The sequence below is a fragment of the Cimex lectularius genome, unplaced genomic scaffold, assembly GCF_000648675.2.
Source record: "Cimex lectularius strain Harlan isolate CLEC.00 unplaced genomic scaffold, Clec_2.1 scaffold49, whole genome shotgun sequence".
Taxonomy (NCBI): domain Eukaryota; kingdom Metazoa; phylum Arthropoda; class Insecta; order Hemiptera; family Cimicidae; genus Cimex; species Cimex lectularius.
Window position 1 is genome coordinate 192303 of NW_019392644.1, and position 26627 is coordinate 218929.

At 34.1% G+C, this 26627-nt stretch overlaps 1 protein-coding gene and 1 non-coding gene across 2 annotated transcripts in view; both read left to right on the forward strand.

Moving 5' to 3' along the window:
* LOC106670093 overlaps positions 1-26627 on the forward strand; it is a 295520-nt gene that overhangs the window by 55214 nt on the left and 213679 nt on the right. The window lies entirely within an intron of this gene.
* Trnad-auc lies at positions 13246-13318 on the forward strand. The gene has a single exon. It is a non-coding gene; the product is annotated as a tRNA-Asp (tRNA).

The following is a 26627-nucleotide window of genomic DNA, read 5'->3' on the forward strand; positions in this document are numbered from 1 at the left end:
CCGTCACGATCTCCGAATAAATCATTAACTAACGGTCACTAAACACTACACATTTTTTCAAACAATTTATTTTGTTAAATTATAATCAAACTGCGTCAATCGTATTAAAATAGAAACCCTTTGTGTTGAAAGTGTGTTATTTTGTAATTAATATAATACATGATCAAGCATAGGGTCCGATAGTCGCTGGAACTGTGTAAGATTTAATTTGCTTATAATCAGCTGTTACGGATCAAAAAAGAATAAATTGGGGAAGAAAGGGCAAAAAAGGTCAAAACAGGGTAAAATTCAATTTCATCAAACGATCCTATCAAGACACTTTTAAACAGATAATATATCAGCTCTGTTATTTTGTTATTTTATCTTTACCAATTAAAAAATCAATTAAATGTTATTATACACAACAACGTATAAAACCTTTTAGAAAACCTATGTACAGCCTTCCTGAACACGCACATTTAGCAAATGAAAATCTTAAAAGGTTGTTCATGTAACTGTATTAATAGCATAATTACACACTTTAACACGTGTGGTTGCGTGAATAAGCTAATTTTAATTTTTTAACAGGAAATAGACGATTTTCTGTGCTGTCGGAATTTCTTGACACTTTTAACTTTTCAAGTGAGGCTTGTACTCTTTCTCAGTTAGTTTTTTTTTATTAAATCAAAATAAACTGTCATAATTTCTTTGAGAGTTTATGATTTAGACATGGTTATCTAGACGTTACAAAGGTAATATGTATCGCACAGATGATGTATCGGTGTAAGCTTGTGCAATTAACGAAAATTAATCCACAATGCGAACTTTGGTTACATATTCACCATGTGATAACTGACAGAACAAAATGTACTCATGATTAATAGATATGGAAGTTTGTATTTGTTCATTCAAGTCTACCTACTTTTTATTTGTGAGAATTTTATAATGTTCGTTAAAAGCTGACAAAAAACGAGTAATTAAAAGATGATTTAAAAATAAAAATTATTTTTAATAAAAATTATAAAATCAATTTGAGCGAATTATGTTTTGGTAGCAAGCCACGGCTTAGCAGCATGCTTTAGACATGCTCGCTTACCCCAGCCTGAAAAAAAGACTTTATTCATTCACGCTTAATGCACGCTAAGTACGTTTTAAGAGAGGCCAAGAATGTAGTCGAAGAGGGAGATAAGAGGGTCCGCTTGGCTAAAATTTGTTAATCGATAGAAGATAGTGTCTTCCGTGGGAAGATATCACATCTTTATTAGCCCTATCGGACGAAACCGCGCTACCGCTCCTCTTACTAATAACTATCAGACCATCGTTTACGGCCACTCGAAATTTATCTATATCGTTAACTACCCACCCTAAAAATTTATATTCTAAAATGCAACAACTATACTTTTATGGAAATCTTATCACAATGAGAAAAAACTATTCTCATCCCCGATATTTCTTATATCTAATTAGCACAAAATACATCGCATTCATCTCTACATAACGAAGGAAATGCGTCTCTTTGGTCAGTTAAGTACGGTTCTCATTAAAAATGGAAATACATTTTTCAGAAAGTTCTAAATCTTATCAAAGGTTTGTTGACTTAATCACCCTTACAAATTGACATTTGCAAACGCTTAGTTTGGCTTATAAGAAAAGGAAAAATAGTAATTTACCATAAACCGATTGTAGTTTTGAACCGTGGCTTTTTGCGCACTATCATAATAAACTTTACTATCTGTGAATGTTTTAACAATTTTACGACAAATTTCAAAGAATTGACCGTTGAACGTATTAAGTAACCTTATTTCAATTAGTTATTCTTTTTAAGTAAGGTCTTAGTCGAGATGAAAAAGTTAGTGTCACGAGCGGGATTCGAACACACGACCAAGTCAGATTCTCAGTTCTATTCGAAATATTTCACCTTTCAGGTTACTTCACCCATTCACAACTTTACTCCTTCATTATTCGGAAATACTCAGATGCGGTCTGGTGTGATGTAGGTTTCAGAAAAATATTTTCTTTATCGAGCCAACGTTTCGATCTTTATTTAGATCATCTTCAGGGTCTGGGATTTACAAACATTGTTTCAATTTAACAAATACATGTAGGGTGTGGAAAAAAGTAAATTTATACAATGCAAAAAAATATTTTTTTAAAAATCATATTCCTTCAAAGTATTTCTACTCAGTAGTAGAGTAGAAATACTTTGATTGAATATAATAAAAAAATATTTTTTTGTATTTTATAAATTCACTTTTTTCCACATCCTACATGTATTTGTTAAATATAAACAATGTTTGTAAATCCCAAGCCCTGAAGATGATCTCAATAAAGATCGGAACGTTGGCACGATAAAAAAAATGTTTTTCTGAAACCTACGTCACACCAGACCGCTTCTCACGATTTCCGACTAATCATCGACTAACGGTCACACACCACACATTTACTCCTGCATTTTAATTGTATTATTATTACTATAATTGAAAGAGCATTGAAAATCTCATGAAGTTCATTTGAATTTATGCTGTAAACGTAAGCAAACAAAATTCAAAAGCACTTAGTAGATAAATGATAAACTTAAGCAAGTTTCCAAAGTTCTTGTTTTGTTAGATTTTCTTGGTTGTATAAATACCTGAGAAATGTGGGACTTGGAGTTACCTTGCTTCTACTAATAACCAGTAAAGACTTGTACTTAATTTCTAAAGGTCAAATACCACCAATGTAAAATTAACGTTTAATTGCTAAACATTTGATTTTTCGGTTACAAACAGTTAAAAAAAGTCTTTAAGTTGATGAAATTCTGTATAAATAATTCATTATTTTTAGTGGTTTACTGACCAAATTACTTCTTTCAATTAATTAATCCTTTTATGTAAGGTATTGTTTGAGATAAAAAAGTAATTGTCACGATTCGAACCCACGACCTTCGGCTCAATACGCCGCTGCTCGAAACACTTGAGCTATCGTGACAACGTGGTTAGAGCAGCGGCGTATTGAACCGAAGGTCGTGGGTTCGAATCCCGCTCATGACGCTAACTTTTTCATCTCAACCAACACCTTACAGAAAAATAATAAACAATTTTGTCAGACCACTAAACGTAAATGTATTAAACAACTTTTTCAATATTTGTTAGATAATGAAGAGGCAGGGATAGACTAAAAAACGCTGTTTGAGCCTGTTTACATCGCCGAAATCTGGGGTATTACGATATTTAATAATATGGAAAAACTTACTTAACCTTTTTATGACAAACGTTTAAATAACAATAGCTTTTTTTGGAAAATTAGAACAGAACGTATTGTACTTAAATTTTCTTTTAAACGGATATTAAAAATAATTATGAATGATAGAAGAGATGCTACTAAAAAACTATTATTCCCAACTGATGTCTGTATAAGTTAATGAAAATTCAATTTACTGGAAATTAATGGACCTAAATTTACAAGGAATTCATTGCAATCCTACTCGCTGTCTAATCAGGTGGGATACAACAAATCTCTGCTTGGCACTCGCAACATTTGCGAGCTTTGGCTCAAAAGTTCCTTGTTTTCTATAAGTCCTTGTGTCAACCTCACATGGCTTCTTCTTAATCTGTTGAATATGACCTCAAATCCTCCAAGGGCCACCTACCATCAGCACTTTTGACACGCGGGAGCTTCACTGGCGATCCGGCCAACCACTCTGTTTTAATCATGTTGGAGTGTGAATGAATGTGTGGGTGTAATTTATTAGCGTGAAAGGTAGCTTATCCCCAATAACTTCGAGGAATATCGAGTATTCTGTGGAAGAGAGAATGAATGTGCAAATGTAATTTATTAGCGTGAATGGTAGGGTTTAACCGCAATTACCCCAAGGAATATCGACTACTCTGGGCTACTGTGAATGCTAACCAGACTATTACGTTGTTTTTATCTTGTATTTGTCTATTTGTGTTTGTTATTTATCTATTTTGTCCACGATTGACCTGGAGAATTATAAAAATAAATTGGTAGTAGTAATATGCAAGAAAGATAAAAAAAGAAATGTAAAGCTAAGGAAGAGATGGCTGGCGATAACCGGGCTAGTTTGTGGGCCATAAAACTAAAAAAAAACTATTAAAAAACCACTACTATTATTGATGAGTACCAGCGTGTTTTTACAACAGAAAATATGAAAAATATTAAAAACTTTATGAACTGTTTAAAATTAAGATAATTTTGAATACATAAATAAAAATAGAATACAGAATTAATAATGTAAATATAAATTAAATATGACATTGATGTAACTTAAATTTATGAATAATTATGCCGATTAATATTTTATGTTGTTTACTTAGCATTGTCACTGTGTTTCCTTCTCCCCTTTATTATATGTAAATATTATATTATTAACTAATTTTATTATTGCCTTTTTTCCAATCTTCATATCGAATAGTAAAACAAATTTAAACTATTTTTAAAATAATGTAAATTTTTCATAATATGTTGTTGTTCATGTAATATTCTAACTTTGTTTGTCTGGGAATCTCCCGAAAGTCAAATAACATACTACAACTATTTTTTTTATAGTTTATTTTTTTGAGTACATTTATAAATATTCCGCCATCGACCCCGAACACACACTCTTACGCTCTCAACGTTCGAGGGGCGATGATGACGTTATATATTGACTCTCACCCCTCGCTATTCACGCTAATAAATACACACACTCAGACCAAACATATAGACACAAGACATAAAACATATTAACATACAATAAAAAACCCAATTTCCCCTACAAAGCGGAATAGGGGACTCTGAAACTAGCTATCGTGTTCGAGAACTCTTCTTAAGTCCGGCGGCATGCCTACACGCTCTCTGTATGGAGCCAAGGCATGACACTCCTCTATTATGTGCGACACATCGAGCAACCTTTCTCTACATAAGGGGCACCTGCGTGGGCTTTGGCCCAAAAGCAGGTGCCCATGTGTCTACCGCGTATGGCCAATCCTCAGTCGTGTGAGGACGATCCCTCCTCTCCTGCTCAGGTCTCTGAGGGCCATCTACCGGTCTTGCTTTTGACTCGCAAGAGCCTCTCCGACGACCCCGCCCACTGACGCTGCCATCTTTCTTTTCTCATATTTTTTACTGCGGGTTTAGCGTCCGGGGGCCTGATCGCGATGGTCCGATCCGGATGGTGGGACATATCGGCTTTCGCCGCCTCGTCCGCGCGTTCGTTACCCTCCAGGCCGACCTGTCCGGGAACTACTACTATTAAAAGGGTGGAAATGAATTTTGTGGAAATGAATAATACATTTAGTATGTAAGATTAAGAATACATTAAAAAAATAATATAAATAATTTTAACGATTGATTTACATGATCATTATGAATTAACAATGATACCTTAACCCTTGATAGAAGAGAATACCTTCCTCAATTCTCCAAATACCAACATAAGATAAATTAAATATAAGTTCAACCTAATTGTTTGGATTGTAAGTTAATTAATAGGCGAAATCATGACAGAGATAAGTTTACAAACCTGCTACAGCCTCGATCTTGATGTGTAATAATGATTTATTCACTCCCCCAAGGGCACGTGCTATTCTTGATATATGGACCAATTAGACGGTGAGGTATATTATATACAGTATATAAGATGTATTACCTTATTAATTAATGCAATTGAATCCTACTAAGGTTGCTACGACACATCTCGTCTAACAAACGTTAACGTGGTGGATTTGCGGTGTAGAGTTACACACCATTTGCGGCCAAGTCACCGAATGGAACCTATTATCATGCGATACCTTTCCCATTAATACCCGCCCCTGCGAGTTATGTAGACGAATAATGTAAACAAAATGAAAATGCTTTATAAAGTGGAAAAGTATGAAAAACGACTAAAATTGAAAATTAAAATTAAAGCGTTAGTAAATTCTATGAATATTCAGCGAAGTGTCGTGTTACTGGGTTTGGGTTGGTTGAGTTTGAGCGTTTGATCAAAGTCGTTTCTTTCTGTTAGGCATGTTTTTTTGCAAGGGAAAACTACTAGGTCATATGTTTCTTTGTTTTTAAACTATTAACAATTTCTATTGTCTAAGCCCTGGAACAATTTTAAGCTTACATTTTGAGGTTTACAGGTCTGAGTTGATCTGTAGTCAATATATTTCGAAGTTGACAATATTTTCGTTTTTTTATCGTTCAACATTGCATTGTTATAAATTTACTAACTCACTGTAACTGTCAAAGATACTAATTCACTAATTTTCGTGGTCCGCTTGACAAATTAATATCATTCAATTAATTAAGGTTTTTAGTTGAGATAAAAAATTCAGTGTCACGAGCGGGATTCGAACCCACGACCTTCGGCTTGATACGCCGCTTCTCTACCACTTGAGCTATCGTCACTTCGATCCACTCGGCCACTAACTTCCCATCTCAACCCCACCTTTTGAATTTTCCCTCCTTTTTGCCATTTTTCAAATGTAATCTATTTGATTCTCGGCGATAAATGAAATGGCCACGGGGAGCTTTAGTGAAGTATAATTCATTTTAATTAATTAAATTCACTATTTTTCGTGGTCCGCTTGACCAATTAATCTCATTAAATTAATTAAGGTCTTTAATTGAGATAAATAAGTCAGTGCCACGAGCGGGATTCGAACCCACGACCTTAGGCTTGATACGCCGCTCTTTACCACTTGAGCTATTGTGACTTCGATCCACTCGGGCACTAACTTTTTTTATCCCAACCAAAAACCTTAATTAACAATAAAAGAAATAAAATATGAGACATACAAATTAACCGATCTATATAATCAATTAATCATAAAAATGGCACTAATTACAATTGGAAAGTACAATTTTCAAGTATATGTATTTGAAGCAAAATACATACAGACATGAAGAAAACTAAAATACGACGGAAAATAAGATAATCAACTTACCTCACACAAAACTACAACCAACCATCAAATATACATAGAATTAAAATTACTATATTATTTACAAAAAGGACGAAGAATTGAAATACTTGATAACCCAGAAAAACCCCAACACAACAAGGCACCAACACACATACAAACACAATTAAATATCTGAATCTATTTACATTAAAAGTGAATATGACAACAACAAACACCAACAACACAAACAATTAGGATAAGAACAAAACAAAAAACTCATTCTTTTGACAATTCAAGAAAACAACGACAGCATTTTATTTTGTTAAAAATAGTAGAAAATTAGGTTTTTTATAACATAAAAATATTAAATGGTGAGGTGGTGAATCTGATGTTTTATCGTCCTAGATCATTGTGGTCTCCGACGCTAGATATTTTTTCTCAGTTGCTATCCTTATTGGTTTATTTGTGCTTTATTTAACTTAATCAAGCCCGTTCTACACAGGGTGTCCAAGTTCCTTCTGACGAAACTCAGGAAATCGATTCTACTCTTCGTTTGGAGCAAAAAATGCTCAGGAGAAAATTTTCGGAAAGTCCACTATTTTGAAGATATTCGTCAATTTAGGTTTTTTCAACTTTTCACTACCTTACCACATAAAAACGCTTACAACTTCCAAAATGTTGAGAGTACAACAAATCCAATCACACCATTTCAAAGAACGCTATATTTGCTGTAAGATACTTCTATTTGCAATAATCTGAATGACATAAAATGTTAGCCAATAAAAGTTGGAACATGTCAAAATTACAAAATTTAAAATTTTGGTCATGATTGCACGTTCTACTGAGGTTACAAAAAAATAACTACAACTTGTCAAATTTCACAAAAACTTCATCTCATATGCTTTACGTTGATATCCAGGTTTTGAAATAACGTTCTAGTAGAGTTGAAAAATCAACGTAAAGCATATTAGGTGAAGAAGTTTTTGTGAAATTTGACAAGTTGTAGTTATTTTTTTAGTAGAACGTGCAATCATGACCAAAATTTTAAATTTTGTAATTTTGACATGTTCCAACTGATATTGGCTAACATTTTATGTCATTCAGATTATTGCAAATAGAAGTATCTTACAGCAAATTTAGCGTTCTTCCAAATGGTATAATTGGATTTGTTGTACTCTCAACATTTTGGAAGCTGTAAGCGTTTTTATGTGGTAAGGTAGTGAAAAGTTGAAAAAACCTAAATTGACGAATATCTTCAAAATAGAGAACTTTTCGAAAATTTTCTCCTGAGTATTTTTTGCTCCAAACGAAGAGAAGAATCGATTCCCTAAGTTTCGTCAGAAGAAACTGGGACACCCTGTACACTTGAGAAAGGTGAAATAGTTGTTTTCTTACGACTAATAAATATATTAATCAGCAACGGATTTTACTTATTTGTCTTGTCTTATGTTTGTTGTCTTTTAAATCATGTGTGTTGATTTGTGTATAAATACGTTTTTCCTCCGTTGGATGTGTTTTTTTGGGCGAATGAACAACTAGGTCATACAATTCTTTGCAACCATTAATCTTCTTTTTACAAGCCACAGAGCAATTTTAAGGTTAAATTGTGGAGATTACCGCTTTAGGTTGTGTGAGTTGACCTGCAGTTTGATTGCTTTAAATAGTTTTAGTCCGCTAAACCTCGCTGTTTCGATATATCAGCTGCGTTTCGCCACATCACAATTTTTAGTGTTTGATATTTTTTATGTGTAAGATTTTTCTAGTGCCTCTTATTGTTTTCAGTACCGGTTATGTTTTTGAGTGAATCTTGTCGATGACTCGGGAATTTTTCAAATGCATTTGTTGTGCAATTCTTATGAATAAATTGTTATATAGTTTACTTAGTCATATTCTATTTATACGAACGTGGCGTATTTATTGTTTCTTTGTGGAAAGTCGTGTTGTTCTTGTGTGCGTCTTTTGTTTGTTAGTTTATTGATTGAGTTTGTTTTAACGGTTGTTTAGTACTATGCTTCTCCCCTCACTGAGAAATTGCAAAACTGCGCTTTATGCGGATCACATAGCTGTCTATTGTTCTTCCTGGAGGCCTAAGACAATCGTGAAAAGATTAAATGATAGCATCACCAGGATTTGCAGGTTTTGTCACCGCTGGAAACTCAGGATTAATGTCCCCAAAGCTGTGGCCGTATTTTTCACAAAACGTCGACCAATATTCAGGGAAACCATTTCCATTCACGCACATAAAATCGAGTGGTGTGAGGGGATAAAGTACTTGGGTTTAACTCTGGTCCGAAAACTTAACTTCTCTAGGAATATAAATGATATAGTTACGAAAAGTAAAATAGCCATAAAAGCCTTATTTCCGCTGATGCCCCCTGAGAGTGGAATGAGCTTTGAAAATAAACTAATTATTTATAAATTTACTATTAAACCTATCCCGCTGTATGGTTTCCCAGCATGAAGTTACACGTTCGAATCCAACATCCAAAAACTGCAAGTGGTCCAAAATAAATTTCTAAGATTTATAACCTCGATACATCAGAATTGGCCTACTCCATGAGAGAACGGAAGTGGAGAATAGCCGGGAACACACTTTTCATAAGATTAAATTACCCCCGTGCCCATCTGCCCGATGCTATGCTATGTTACCCTACTCTACGCTCTGCGATCCCCACTGCCCAGATTTTCGTCGGGTCGCATCGAGTACAGTCGAAGACAAAAGAACCGGACACTCATATTATTATTCAAACTATATGTATTATCGTCGTTATATTAATTACAACATACTTATTTTAATATAAACCAAATTAAACGAGATCAAAAATTCATTAGTTTTTATTTAAAACAATTAATTTTCATGGTTTTGGTAGAAAATTGATCAAAACACCGGAATAACATTTTTTTATATAATGAATTTAACTAATAACTTATTTCATGGTTTTGCTCATACGATTACACCATTTTCATCGAGTAGCGTCAGAACAGGACACCCATATTTTTTGTAGTTTATTTCAAAATATGTATATGTAATTTTGTTGTTATATTAATTACAACATTCTTATTTTAATATAAATCAAATTAAACGAGAACAAAAATTTATGTGTTTTTATAAAAATTATTTAGTTATGATGGCTAGGCAGAAAATTTGTCAAAATACCGGAATAAGTTTATTTAAAACAATTAAATTTAACTAACAATTTATTACATGGTTGTGATCATAAAATTTAACTAACAATTTATTACATGGTTGTGCTCATAAAATTTAACTAACAATTTATTAAATGGTTTTGCTCAAAATAATGTATTAAAAACAAAAGAGGCGTTGCGATTGTGATACTGATTTGTGATGGCGATACGCTGTGGACTGTACGTGACGTTGCATAGATGTGCACACCCTACCAAAACGTGTTAAGGCGTCAGGTCGCCTCGGTTAGCGTCGCATAGCGTTGCATCGGGAAAGTGTGTTCCCGACTTCTATTAAGTCCGAATTAAAGCATCTGTCCAGGAAATTTTTATGGGATGTAAAAGTGTATGAAGTTACCTTTCCATAGAGAAACATAGGGGGATTAGTTACAATACATAAATTTAGGGTCTGTGTTATTGTTTCTTCTACCAGAGTTGTGATAAGACAGTATGTGATAATTCAATTACTATCGTTGCATTGTTCTTGTTAATCTCATTTATTTTTTTATATTTTTGTTAACACATTTCTGTTAATTAATTTGTTAATTGTTATTCTAGTGGGTTTTTTAAGAAAATTTTTCCCCACTAGTTACTTGTTTTTTTAATTAAAAATTATAACAAACTAGGACTTGGTGCGTTGATAGGTAAGAGTTTTGAAATAGGACGTAAAAGACGCCACTTCCCCTGCGTAATGAACGTTAAATAACATAATATACAAGTATTTTTTAAATAAATGTTTATTCATTCATTCACTATGTTTCTCACTGTCTGTAATTCAGGTTTGTATTTTATTATTATTGTATTGGTTAGTATTTTCGACTTGTATTCAGTTTATGCAGGGTCTCTTTTTGTGTATGTCTTTTCTTTGTTAGTTTTTCTGTATTTGGGTAGCGTTGATTTTTTGTATTTACTTGAATTGACTGGCATCTGTGTGATATTTTATTTTATTTTGTTTTTGATTTTTTTAATCTTATTTTTTTAACGAGGTCATATAAACCCTCAGGGTGCCGGTGTTTTTGAAAAAAAAGCCCATTTGTTAGTATGTCTGGTTCCAATGTAGGACCGCTGGATTCGAACCCGGGACCTTTATTCGGCTAAACCGTTGCGTCCACCGACGTCCTTAAAAATAATCATTTATAGTTATTTGTATGCATTGGGATCAAGAAGATTTTTTCAAAAAATTCTTAATACTATTTGATATGTGTGTTTCTTAGTGAACGGTTGTTTAAAAATTTTTTGCAGTCGTGACTATTTCCTCGTTTCGTCGTATGTGGTGGCAACCAAAATATGCAACTGCATAAAGATCCGGTCTCTAAATAATAAATAATGAAATAATGTTTCCATTTTAGAATTTTAGTAGTTTTGTAACTAAGTTAAAAATGCCATGATGAATTGAGAAAAACAAGTCATACTACAAAGGAAAACAAATGTTTTGCATTAAATATAGATTGAAACCCAAAAGTAGTACTGATCGGAAATCAGTTCGGTCGAACGGTTAAATAATTAATTATTCGGAGATCGTGGGATGCGGTCCGGTGTGACGTAGGTTTTAGAAAAACATTTTCTTTATCTTGCCAACGTTTCGATCTTTATTGAGATCATCGTCAGGGCCTTGGATTCACAAACATTGATGTAATTTAACAAATACATTTAGGATGTGGAACAAAATAAATTTATACAATGCAATTTTTTTAATAATCAATCAAAGTATTTGTCACACCGGAACGCATCTCACGATCTCCGAATAATCATCGACTAACGGTCACTAAACACTACAGAAAAAATATTGAATAAATAATTACAAAAAGAACTCATGATCTACAAATAATCTTTTTTTAGTTTTTACCCACATGGATATTTAACGTTTTCATAATTATTTTATGAAATTTCATTAAAGTAAAATACTTATTATCATTATTTTCTTTGTTTAGGAGGGTAAAAGCCTACCGTACAAGGAAGTGGTGTTTTTTTTTCTTAATTGCATGTCTGTGTCACCCATAAAAACGGGCTCACGAAGCCGTTGACAAAGTCAGTAATAAGGAGGCGCACCACCAAAGACGAGAGAGCAAGAAGGGCATATCCAATCCCCTCGGAACTCTACACCTCCTCGCTCTATGTCTCTTTTTTCCCTTAATTACACGGCGTCTCCTATTACTCGTGACCTCACGAGGTTTCCATATTCTGTTACTTGCCCTTAATGCCACCTTATTTGCAGGGACTAACTTTGTTTACCCTACGGGGGTAGATAAAGAACCCTAGAAGGAGAATATTTGGGGAAATTTGAATTTATAATAAAAAACGACACAAAATGGCGTGGATGTTTAAATTCTCGTTTTTCTTCGTGGATTATTAGATTTTAACTCATTATTGTAGTACTTTAGCCCTTATCCGCATGATTTTCGCTTCTTCTTACAAAAATTAAAACATAAAAGTTAGGAATTCATTAAAAAATTAAATAATAATTTTATATTATTCTATATTTCCAGATAACGTTTAGACAATATAAAAAAAACGCATTTCCGTGACTATAACAAAGCATAAAAAGAGTGCACATCAACAGTACATCAAACAATAAAATATCGCAGGGGGCTGTCGGTGGCCGCAACGGTTTAGGCGTTGACACTGCGCTCATCAATGTAAGGTAAAGGTCCCAGGTTCGAATGCAGGGCCGCTCGAGGTGGTTCTCTTTCTATAGCCAAGAACCATAAATTTCGGTAACGATTTTTTTTTATTAATTAAGTGAATACTTTTCGGTACGCAATGAATCAATACGCCAGCTATATCAATGAATGAACAAAATATCAAACAGTTTGTTGAAGTTCAGAAAAATTCCTTTTTCTTTTTTTTGTCGCCGTTTCGACCTTTTTCCGGTCATCTTCAGGGCATAAAATTTAGTGCTATTCTTGGAGTGTCTTATTTTTTTTTGGTGTTTAGGTAACACCACAAGAATAGCACCACACTCTAAGCCCTGAAGTTGACCGGAAAAAAGGTCAATACGTCGAAACCGGCCACGGAGAGCTTTAGTGAAGTATACTTAATTTTAATTCATTAAATTCACTAATTTCTTGGTCCGCTTGACCAATTAATACATTAAAATTAATTAAGGTTTTTTTGTTGAGATAAAAAGTCAATGGCACGAGCGGGATTCGGCAAAAAGGAGGGAAAACTCAAAAGGTGGGGTTGAGATGGGAAGTTGGTGTTGGAGTTGATCGAGGTCACGATAGCTCAAGTGGTAGAGCAGCGGCCTATCAAGCCGAAGGTCGTGGGTTCGAATCCCGCTCGTGACACTGAATTTTTTATCTCAACTAAAAAACCTTAATTAATTGTAATGTATTAATTGGTTAAGCGGACCACGAGATTAGTGAATTTTTCTAAAACCTACGTCACACCGGACCCCATGTCACGATCTCCGGATAATATTTTTTTTTGTTGAAAAATTTTCAAATTGTGGAATACCTGCAAGGTGGTGATCTGTGATTTGGTCGTCTTAGTTCATCCTTTTATTTTCTGTTTTGCCTGTCAGACGTCAAACGACGCAATTAAATCGCTCAAATAAAGATTTTTTACTCTTTCATATTTTACGAAATTATAAAAAGGCAAAATTGTAAAAATAACACACATTGCAAGTAATGGGAAAATGCCGAATCGAAAATTAACGATAAAAAACCAGACCGAATCCAACTACGTTAAAAATATTAATTGTACTTAATAATTAATCTAATGAAAAATATAACGATGTTGATTTGAAATATTTTTATTTTATAAAATCATTTCTCAATCATTCAAGTGCAACACTAAGCGATTTTTTACCGCAATTCCAGCGGGAAAGCGTAACCCTGAATACATTTTTCAAGGATCCTCTCCCGCAGCGCCTCCGCGGATACCATACATCAATTTCTACTCCCTAACCTCCCCGAACCAGGTCGTTATTATTTGCCATAACCTGTAAACATTAACGTTACATAAAGGGGAACAGGAATTTTCCATCACCAGGAGTGAACCTACTCCGATGTGCACTTTCTGCCGGATAGAATGTATATAATACTGTTTATCACCTCCTTCGTCCTCTACACGCTCCCATCTCATGGCAGCTAATTGGTCTGCCTAAAACAAATATCGTCTGTTGTATTTTAAAAAAGAAACCCACGACGACCCTTTTAAAAACATTATTGTGTTCTCGCAACGGCGATGGTTAATGGATTTTTGATAGAACACGTCCAGAGAATAATCAAAGTTTACTGAGCGTTGAAATATAAGATTCCATTAATGTAATGGATGAAATAAATTATTAGAGTAAAGTAAATCGAATTTAACGACAATAATTTGAATAGAAACAAAAATAATCACAAAATAACTGGGGATCCAAGGAAAGATCAATTATTATAAACATGATCATTAGTAAATCTTTTAGGTTTCGTGGTCCGATTGACCAATTAAATACTTTTCAATTAATTAATCTTTAAATAAGTTATTGGTCGAGATAAAAAAGTCAATTCCAGGTTTCATTTTATACCAAGTTGGTTTGATTTAATTTGTAGTACTATCATTATTTTTAGATTATATATAAATATTATAAAATATTAATGTAATATATAATTATACAGTATAAATATAATTTATACATTTTTTATGTAACGTTTTTGATGTGAAATGAAAAAGCTAGTGCCACGAGCGGGATTTGAACCCACGACCTTCGGCTAAATACGCAGCTGCTCTACCACTTGAGCTATCGTGACTTCGGTCCACTCGTACACCAACTTCCCATCTTAACCTCACCTTTTTGACTTTTTCCCTCCTTTTTGCGATTTTTCAATTCAAAAATTCAAAATGGTGAGGGTGAGATGGCGTAGGTTCGATACTCGCTCGTGGCCCTGACTTTTTTTATCTCCACCAATACCTTACTTAAATATTAATTATTATTAGTTTACAAATAATCTTTAAATTAATTAAGGTTTTTAGTTGTGATAAATTTTTTTAATTAATTGAAAGATATTAATTGTCAAGCATACCACGAAAACTAGTGATTTTTTTTTGCTTTTCATTGTATATTACAACTACCTTCATAGTGAATTTAATAAGTAAAAATGAGGCACCTTCACTAAAGCTCTCCGTGGCCACTTCATGTATCGCCGAGAATCGAATAGATTTTTTAGAAATTTGAGAAACTTTTTGTTTTTTCTTATGTTCTATTTTGTACCAAAAAGTATGTTTTGTTTACTTTGTATTACTATATTAACTACTAATATAAAATATTAATGTAATAAATAATTATACAGTAATTTATACATTTTTTATGTAACGTTTTTGATGTGAAATGCAAAAGCTAGTGCCACGAGCGGGATTTGAACCCACGACCTTGGCTAAATACGCAGCTGCTCTACCACTTGAGCTATCGTGACTTCGATCCACTCGGACACCAATCTCAACCTCACCTTTTTGCCATTTTTCAATTCAAAAATATCTTTCAATTAATTAAGGTTTTTAGTGAAGATAAAAAAAGTCAGTGTAATTTATTTGATTCTCGGCGACAAATGAAAAATGGCAAAAAGGAGGGAAATTTAATAAGGTGATGTTGAGATGGGAAGTTGGTGTCCGAGTGGATTGAAGTCACGATAGCTCAAGTTGTAGAGCGGCGGCGTATTTAGCCAAAGATCGTGGGTTCGAAACCCGCTCGTGCCCCTGACTATTTTATCTCCACTAAACCTTACTTAAAGATTAATTACTATTAGTTTACGAATAATAAATATTTTCAATGGTAACTTTGTGTTTATTGTGATAAAATTGAGAACTTCGTTTCTATAAAGCGTTTTGTGTGCTCACAGCTAAGTTATTAACAACTTATTTAAAATCTGATTAATGTTGGAATAATTTAAATTAATTCAAGTAAATAAAGTTCAATTACTACTTATCGGTTTAGCTGGGTTTATAATTTAGAAGTGTGAAATAAATAAACGTTTTCAGAGAATTGTTATTTTTTGATGAACGCCTTGAGTACCGTTAAAATTGAATGTTGACGTAATGAAACGGCACAAAGCTCTACTATTGTACGTTTTAATTAAAATCTGAAATGTCAATATCGGGAGATTCTAATTCTAACTATAGGACGTTTCCAGCGGGGAGCTGGCGGATCATATTTCACCCTCTGTTCAAATACTTTTTCCCGACTCACGTTTCTTGTTTAATTATTTTTGTTTGAAAACTCTCGACTCACCGGCGTTGCAGTGATTGTCGAATGGCGGAATAGCTGCTGTTCGTTGCTGTTACAAGGAACCTGCCGGGAATTACAACCGGTCCGGGAGCTTAGATATATTTCTTCCGGCCCTGCTATTTTATTTCTTTTGAAATCTATTGCGCTTCGTGCCTCGCTTCCGATATGATCCCGTTAAATGCAAGTGATTTGTCCGACTAGCTATATATTTCTTAAATAGTCCAAGTATTAGTTACTGAACGACTTTGTTTGCCTTCTTAAGAAAAATATGTAAGGTGTAATTATTTTGGTTTAAAATTATAAAAAAAGCTACTATTTAGGTTTTTAAAAATGTAATTAACATAGCTGTTATTTAAATTGTATCATAAAAGTTTTCTTTTATTGCTTTGCTCATAACATTTTAATTAAAATCGGTACAGAGTTTTGTCAGATTATATAAACACATTAAAAACTCACTATTTTTCCTGGTCCGTTTGACCAATTAATAACATTCAATTAATTAAGGTTTTTAAGTTGAGATGAAAAGTCAGTGTCACGAGCGGGATTCGAACCCACGACCTTCGGCTTGTTACGCCGCTCAAGTGGTAGAGTAGCGGCGTATCAAGCCGAAGGTCATGGGTTCGAATCCCGCTCGTGACACTGACTTTTTTACCTCAACTTAAAAACCTTAATTAATTGAATGACATTAAAAAACTTTAAATAAATTCGAAATTCTTTGAGTAAGACTTGATTGAGTTGCTTTTGTCTACTGCATTAATGGCAATTTTCATATGTAAATTGGACGTTTCAAATTAGATCTGGCAGCCTTTAACTTCAAAAAAATGTATGCTGGTATATCAATTTTCTTAACTCAACCATACTTTGCATAAAAATAGTAAAACAGTTCAAGTAAAACTTAATTATTGTTGGTTTAGTTATTTGTATCAACATTTAAAAGTTATGTTGGATATTAAACAGGAATTGAAATGTATGAGTAGAACTTGATTAAGTTGCTATCGTTAATTGTATCAATCAGAACTGTAAGTCGTAAGTTAGACTGCCATGTTTGAGTAAAACTCGAGTAAATTTCGTTCGTTAATTTTATTAATAGGAACTGATTATTGGGAGTACGTGAGATGCGGTCTGGTGTGACGTAGGTTTAAGAAAAACATTTTCTTTTTCGTGCCAACGTTTCGATCTTTATTGAGATCATCTTCAGGGCCTGGGGTTTATAAACATTGTTTAAATTTTAGAAATACATGTAGGATGTGAAAAATTGTATTTATACAATACGAGAAAATTGTAGACTCAATTAAAATATTTGTACTCACTCAAAGTGTTTGTTTTCTGAGTAATTGTGTCATTCTTGTGTGTCGTGTAAAGAGTGCCAGCGAAGTATTGATGTTTTATGTTTATATACGTTGGATTTTGAAAAGGTGGTGAATGAAGTCGGGATAGAAAGACATTTTTATATGAGGAGTCGGCTTCTTTGAGGTGATAGGACCCGACAGTGGGAAAAGTAGGTAAATTGTTCGGCCTGACTTTCTTTTCAGGATTATATAAACGGGGATATTTAGGGAAAGGAAAGACAAATTGTTGAAGAATTAGACTTTGTAGAAAAGTTTGATGTGTGACATGTGATGATTGTTTTATATTAAGTAATATTTATGAAAGGTATTGGTTGAGATAAAAAAGTCAGTGTCACGAGCGGGATTCGAACCCACAACCTTCGGCTAGATACGCCGCTGCTCTACCACTTGAGCTATCGTGTCTTCGATCAACTTGGATAATAACTTCCTTTCTCAACCTCACCTTTTTGAATTTTCCCTCCTTTTTGCCATTTTTCAAATGTCATGTAATCTATTTGATTCTCGGCGACAAAATGAAATGGCCACGGAGAGCTTTAGTGAAGATATACTTCATTTTAACTGATTAAATTTGAAAAATGGCAACAAGGAGGGAAAATCCAAAAGGTGGGGTTGAGATGGGAAGTTGGTGTCCGAGGGGATCGAGGTCGCGATAGCTCAAGTGGTAGAGCAGCGGCTTATTTAACCCAAGGTCATGGGTTCTAATGTCATGGGGCAAGTTCTAATTTTCCAATTGCGAAATTTTGAGTAAAATTTGATTAAATTGCTTTCGTTAATTGTATTAAACACAACGTGCAACTGGTAAGTTTCAAATTGCCAACGTTTAAGTAAAATTTGATTAAAATGCTTTTGTTAACTGCACTAATTACAACGTTCAATTGGTAAGTTCGAAGTTTTAACTTAGAATTGCCAATATTTGAGTAAAATTTGATTCAATTGCTTTCGTTAATTGTATCAATTTTTTTACGAGGGTTCGCACAGCAGAGGTCATATAATCCCTCAAGGTGCCGGTGTTTTTGAAAAAAAGCCCATTTGTAAGTATGTCGGGTACGAATGCAGGGCCGCTGGATTCGAACCCGGGACCTTTACCTTACAGTGATGAGCGCCGTGTCAAAGACTAAACCTTGCGGCCACCGACGCCCTTCCATTTAATTGTATCAATTGCAACTCTAAAAGGTTTTAAATTAAGAATGTCGATGGCAAGTCTAGTACGAAACTCATAACTAAATGTTGACTGTTGAGATTGATAATATTTACAAAATATACGCAGTCAAGTTGTGTTCAAAGATTAACAAACTTAATTTGAAACTTGGAACTAAATAACACTTTGAAAGTTGTAATTGATAAAGCAAACGAAATCTTTGTAATCAATTGTTACTCAAATCGCCAAGTTTGATCGAAATATGCAACTTATCTATTGAGAGTTTCGATTGACAAAATTGAGGGAATACAATAACACTGAACAGGGGTGCCTAGCGGTGTTGTGGTTGATGAAGACGTCCAGGGCGTACCGTCATCACCAACCACGTAGCTTTCAAATGCCTCAACGATCTAAAGGGCACTCATGGAAGTTAGGCCTGCTGGGAGCTGGTGTTACAACGGCACCCTTTCTCTATTTCTTTTCCCGAAGAAAAAACAAAACACAATATGGCGTCCAATTTTGGAAGGAGAGAAACGGCCATGGGATGATCACTCCAGGTCTCCGGGTGCATTGTCAACGGTCCAAGGAGGAATCGACAAAACTCGCAACTTTTACGCAAAATTCGTGATATAGTTGTCCTTAGTAGCTAAGTTAAATTTCAAGCTTCTTTAATTTTAAAAGTGCAACTCCAGTTTTCTTTTTTTCTTTATTTATATCCGTTCTTTTTTGTTTCATTGATTTCCGCCTAATGGTTAAGTTGGGAAAAAATGTTTTCATTTTCTTTCAAATTATTGTCAAATTGTTTTGATCAAGTTTTAATGAAGTTTTGATAAATTATAGTAATCAGCGTAGTTTTTCCCATTCAAAATTTATTGCCATTCTCATTTTTATTTGAACCGATTTAGTTTTGTATTAAAATGCTTATGGGGGGAAATAAAGTGGACAAAAATAATTTCGGATTTAAATATTGATCAACAACATAAACTTTTCCGTGTGAGAAAAGAAAGAAAAAAAGAGTAACCTCAGCAGTGTATTCTCGTGTAATTTTATTACAAGGTCAATTTGCTTGATTAAAAACGGAATTTTAAAATGCTTCCTCCCCACTTGAATTAATAATTCACAAGTCAGGTCCCTAGATGGTGAAGGGGTGGGCTAGTGGCGTGGCTAATGTACCAAACGGTCACGCTAAAATATCTGAACCCTTAAATAAATTATAAGAGTAGTATGTAGGTCACTGATTGATAAATGCAACAAAAACACGTTCGCGTGATTTATGATGTATTGTTTTCTATCTCTCTCTCAAGTGCTTGTTTTTGTTTTTGTTGGGTCTGGTCCTTACCCTTTAACCTTATACGGCCTGCTAATTAGTACAGTTTGAAAGGGAAAAAGCCGGTAAATATCATTATAATAAACAAAGATAATTGAAAACATAACAGACTTAAAACTGTTGTATAATTATGTAACATTGTAATATGTAACCACCAAGCAGATATTTATTTAAAACTGTAAATAAAATGCCGTTCTTCGATTTCCATTATATCTTTCGAGTATAAATTTTCTGGGTGTCGCAGAGGGATTTTATTTTGGTATACACAAAGGTAAATTCAGGCAGAGCCACGCCGTTACCTTTACTTCACGAGCCTCTCGTTTTATGTTAGGACGTCCACAATCTCCGGTCTCCGAGATAACGTTGAACTGTCGGCTGGGAGACAAAGGCAGACCCCAATTGGGACTGGGCCGGTGTTTGTTAACGCCCTCCAATACCCCAAAGGCTAACAAGATTATATAGGATAATGCCATTATCTCCGTCACAGTCTCTCCACCGGCTTACCACCTTTGAAAAGTATTAATTCCCTGAAATAAAGAGGTTTTCATGCATTACGATATGCGGACTTTCGCAGATAAACTGCGATTATTTGGTTATTTGATAAACTTTCAAAACAAACTTTAAATTGCAATTGATATCAGATTCACTTGTGACACCTACACCTCTATATCTATCACCAATAACTCCAAAACAAGTATCACAAGAAATACGACAGCTTCCTAAAAAAAAAATCACCTGGTCATGATTTGTGTTCGCCAGCAACCAAATTCAAAATGGCGCCGACGAACACCACCGAGAATAAAATGAATAAATTTGTAAGGAGTTGAAAATGAATGATTTCGGCACCAACGGGAATGAGAATTTCCCGATTGAAGGAGGATGAATGATAGAAAATTATATATAGAAGAAAAAGATAGAGTGGACTCACTGCGTAGGAAGATATTTGAGCAAGGCACGTGGTGGATTGCTCGATCTTGAAGTGAAGCGATGAAGAAACCAGTGCACTGGCTCTGTCCTGATCCGTTGAAGAGCGATGATGATGATCGGATGATGCAATCCGGCAGCGGCGTCGCCGGGATGGGACGATCCAGATGTAACGGGGAAGTAAGGCGGGTCCACGGAATAGCAGGGGGTCAAATAATGGAAGAGTAAAGAATGTATGGGTAGAAAGGAGAGATGCGAGGGATAAATAGCAGGACGATGAGGGAACAAATAGAGTTGGACCATGCGGTCCAGAGCGGGAACAGAACGCAACGTTCCAGGCGATAGCGGACAAGTTAGCGTTTATGTGAAGATGCGGGATGACAGGGCGATACGAGGGTGAGCTTGACGGCGATTAAGCGCAGATTACTGGATATTATCCGATACTCGCGGCAAGGTGAAACGGAGTTAAGTTGACTGATTCACAGTTAGCGGGCAAGTGAGAACAAAGGAAGCAGATAGGAAGAGATGAAAATTTGGAAAAAGGGTAGTGACGAGGTAAATATAGTGTTAATGCGGGGGGTATATTGCGCATCAGGAATCGGGCGTCTTCGTAAGCGCGACACGCCCGAACAATTTGATAACAGCTGAAGTTCTTCAAGAACTTTCTGACTTCTTTATATAACACAATTTTGAGGACTACACACTTTCCCATACAATGGAAACTTTCTTACATTAAAATGATCAGAAAGCACCATAAAAATTTAAGCTCCCCATCATCATATTAGTTTGTTACCCGTTCCTTCTAAACTGTTTGAAAAATTAATTTACAAAAGATTTATCTTTATTGCTACTTTAAACAACATCTTACCAGACTATCAATTTGGCTTTCGAACCCATCAATCCACCACTGAACAACTTCACAGAGTGAGTTACTTCATGACTTGAGCAGAAACACGACTGGATTTCTAGATGTTTCTCAGGCCTTGGACAAAGTATGGCATGAGGGATTATTATACAAATTAAAATTATTTTTACCCCAGGTCTATTATCTGATTATACAATCATACCTTAAGGAGAGATTTTCCGCAGTAAATCCGGGTACGGAGACTTCTCGGATGGAAGAAGTGCTTGCAGGTGTGCCACAAGGGTCAATACTCGCTCCGCTGTTGTACACAATTTTTACTTCTGATATGCCCACAAATGAGAATGCACTTTCTGCCACACATTAAGTCACCCCTCTTCTACACATCATTTATCTTGCAAAACCACATATCAAAAATTGAAAAGTGGGGCAATCTTTGGAAAATAAAGTTTACTCAAAGTCACACCACTCCGTCGTGAGACTTATCCTAGCATATACTTACACAATGAACCCGTTCCTTAATCCGACAAAGTAAACTATTTAGAATTTACATTTGAGCGAAAACTAACTTGGAATCCACACACACAATTAAAAAAACAGACACACAACAAACGATTTAAAATACTTTATTACCTACTCAACCGACAATCAAAATTACCATTAAAATCAAAACTTTCGACATACCTACTCAAACCTATTTGGATGTACGGGTGCCAAGTTTATGGATCGGCCAACTTTTCCAATATTCACAGATTACAGTTTTCATTCCAAAATTTCCAGACTGATTGTTTCTGCCCCCTTTTTACGTAAACAATAACACACTTCAAAGAGATGTTCAAAAGCCAATAGTTTTTCATCCATTAAAACATATTACATACTTTTTTACAGTAAATTACAAAATCACACTAACACACTAATCCGATTACTCTGTTCCCAACAATAACCACGTAAACTTCTGAAAATAATATTACATGATTAATATCATTTTATTAATACAGAGCGGCTGCCAATGGGTAGCTTTTTCTATAACGCCCGTTATGCCACAAACAGAAATTATCCAATCTGCTGGTTGTATATAACGCATATATAGATTTAGATATAAATAAATTAAGTCCAAAAAAAAAGGTTTGCAATACTTTTGACAATAAAAATTCTACTGGCTATTCATTTCAAGCAAAACCTACTAAAATATTGTTTTATGCGCACATAACCATCGTGTTGAAACATCACTTTGCTAAACGGTTTTTTTTCAGTAAGTAACGGAAAAAACAGTTAAAAAAGAGAAAATAACCCGCCTGTTTTACCTGATGTTTACAGCTTGAACAATTCCAGGTTTTTTGTCCCGCTGGCAAAAACTGAATTTATATAAATAATAAATCTCTCGGCAGGATTCGCTCCCCGGGGAGTTGGAGCTAGGTAGAAAAAGGGGGTGCTGAAGAAAGTCAGGAGCTCTGGGTTGATTAATTTGTAGGGTGATAAGTAACGTTGATAAATGGTGTGCGGTGAACACTTGTAGAATGCTGACTGCCAATCTCAATCTTTTGAAAATATTGTTGTGATTTTAACAAGCGCATTATTACAAAAAGTTCATCAAGTAATATTGAAATTACGTCAAAAGTGAGCATACGGTAATGAATCTAGTTACATCATATTAAAAATGATAAAAAACAATTATAAATGTATTTTATAATTTTTACAGACATAACCAATTCAAACTTGAGTCAGCCAATTTCAAATCCCTACTCAAACCTAGCTGCGATAAAAATTTAAGCAAATTTACTTGATGCTTGTTTTAAGACGTTTCCATTTAGTCAGATACCCTACATTAAAATATTTATTAATTTTATTATTGTAGTTAATAGATGAGAAGGATTAATAGAGATGGAAGGTTAGTGCCCAAGTGGATCGAAGTCACGATAGCTCAAGTGATAGAGTATCAAGCCGAAGACCGTGGGTTCGAATCCCGCTCGTGACACTGACTTTTTTATCTCAAATAAAAACCCAAATTAATTGAATTGTAGTTAATACTAATTTAAAGTAAATTTTTGTTATACATATTACATGCCAGGTCGTTTCAAAAAAAAAAAAAAAAAAAAAAAAAAAAAACCAGGATTGACTGGCTAGATTGAAAACTTGATTAGGTATATAGATACTACCCATAAGTCAAGTAATAAGTAGAAAATTTTCTTTCAAAAGGCAATTATAGTAGAATGGCAGCATAGTATAATGATTCCTTTTTGTTTTTCTGGCCTGCCCGCTTCTCCCCCGCTTATTGCACAAGGTTTACCCAGCCAGTCTCGACTTCTAGCCTAGAGAATGCTGGAAACAGAAATAATATCAAAGAAAAATATATATGAAATACTCTGTTTCATACATGTCGCAAACTGTACACAGTTGTTCGTTATTTATTATAACGTGTGAGTTTTTATAAAATAAATAACCTTTTATTTTTTCACTATCTAGTTTATAGTAATACTAAGTACGGTTCCAAAGGTAATATTCAGGCACAATTATTAGAATGTTAATTGTCGTCAATTAAATTCACTATTTTTCGTGGTCCGCTTGACCAATTAATATTAAAGAGGGAAAATTCAAAAGGTGGGATTGAGATGAGAAGTTAGTGTCCGAGTGGATCGAAGTCACGATAGCTCAAGTGGTAGAGCAGCGGCGTATCTAGCCGAAGATCGTTGGTTCGAATCCCGCTCGTGGCACTAGCTTTTTCATTTCAACCAAAAACCTTACATAAAAAATGTATAAATTATATTTATACTATATAATTATATATTACATTAGTAGTTAATATAGTAATACAAAGTAAACAAAACATACTTTTTGGTACAAAATAGAACATAAGAAAAAACAAAAAGTTTCTCAAATTTCTACAATATCTATTTGATTCTCGGCGATACATGAAATGGCCACAGAGAGCTTTAGTGAAGGTATACTTCATTTTTACTTATTAAATTCACTATGAAGGTAGTTGTAATATACAATAAAAAGCAAAAAAAAATTCACTAGTTTTCGTGGTCTGCTTGACCAATTAATATCTTTCAATTAATTAAAGATTTTATCACAACTAAAAACCTTAATTAATTTAAAGATTATTTGTAAAGTAATAATAATTAATCTTTAAGTAAGGTATTGGTGGAGATAAAAAAAGTCAGGGCCACGAGCGGGTTTCGAACCCACGCCATCTCAACCTCACCAATTTGAATTTTTGAATTGAAAAATGGCAAAAAGGAGGGAAAAATTCAAAAAGGTGAGGTTAAGATGGGAAGTTGGTGTCCGAGTGGATCGAAGTCACGATAGCTCAAGTGGTAGAGCAGCTGCGTATTTAGCCGAAGGTCGTAGGTCCGAATCCCGCTCGTGTCACTGACTTTTTTTTCTAAACTAAAAACCTTAATTAATTGGAAGTTAATTGGAGTGTTAATCCGACCAAGTCATCAACTTGTTCTTCGCAAATATAATGGTCTAATTTTTCCACACATTTTTCAAGTCTTTCCCAATAAAATTACGACAAATTACTAAAATTCTATTATCAATGGTTGAGTTTCAATAAAACCTTTAGTTTTAGTCACTAAAACTTTATTTATATTTAACCTTTGATAATGGAATTCCACGACAAAAGTACAACCAACCTCTAAAAAATCATTTGAAAATTTTAATAACCCTAGGAGATTCTATGTAAAAGATTTAAAGTTTTAAAACCATACTTAACTTCAGATTAAAAATGGCCATTTTATAAAAACTCATTGGTATATGTTATTTCATACAAATCATATTTTTAGATCATTCTTATTTGTCAATATAGTTTTCTTAAGAACCTTCTATTTGTCAATTCGATATTGAATAGCTAATAGCCATTGGATGAATAGGTTTTTAATGAGATCAATTCAACGCGAATTAACCTTTTTAATGTCTTCTGAAATCTTCGTCCATTTTTTCAAAATTTTGGGGAAGTTATTCTGCAGGGCACATCTATTATCAATGGATTTGACATATGCAATTAGCAATTTATCAAGGTCAATTATATTCTATTTAAAGGTCCTTACAATGATGCAAACTTTACTTTGGCTGATTTCTCCGTTTCCAGCCAGATCTAGCGACTCGGCGTTTTAAACGACAGATTGAAGAGACTTTTTAAATAATGCACCATTTCTAAGTCCTCGACTTGTTAATTATCTAAACCTCGGGTGCATAGCGGCTGTCATTGATTAAATACAGCTTGAACTTATTTTACAGATGTGCTTTTATGTAAAAATATAGTGGTAATTTTTAAACTATTTAATTTTAAGCTCACGATTAAAAACGTTATTAAAACCTATTATTTTTCTGACATTTTGTTGTAGTAAAAATTTAACCAAGCTATCTCAAAATACGTTGCTTTTTTAGTGTACAGTAATTTTTTTAATTTGTTCTTAAAATTCTTTTGCAATTAATTTTACTAATTGCTATGTATATCGATTACCCAAAATATACACCGAATTTCACCGAGCGTTTTGTTGCATTTTGTAGGCGACATTTGAAATAAAATCTCAACCAGATTTTCTCTGTAGCAAACGGTTTTATTAAAGTATTTTTGTCTAAAAGCGCTAATTACTTAGTTGAGGCTGAAATATTCTTGTCATAAAAACGTTTGATAAAGGAGAGATCTGGTTGAGATTTTTTTAATTTTAGTCATCTACAAAACGCCACTGTCAGATTGGTGAACTTGAAATCTTCAGAAGTAAAACAATCACACATAAAAATCCGTTTCTACAAAATTTAAAGATATTTAAACAATCAATT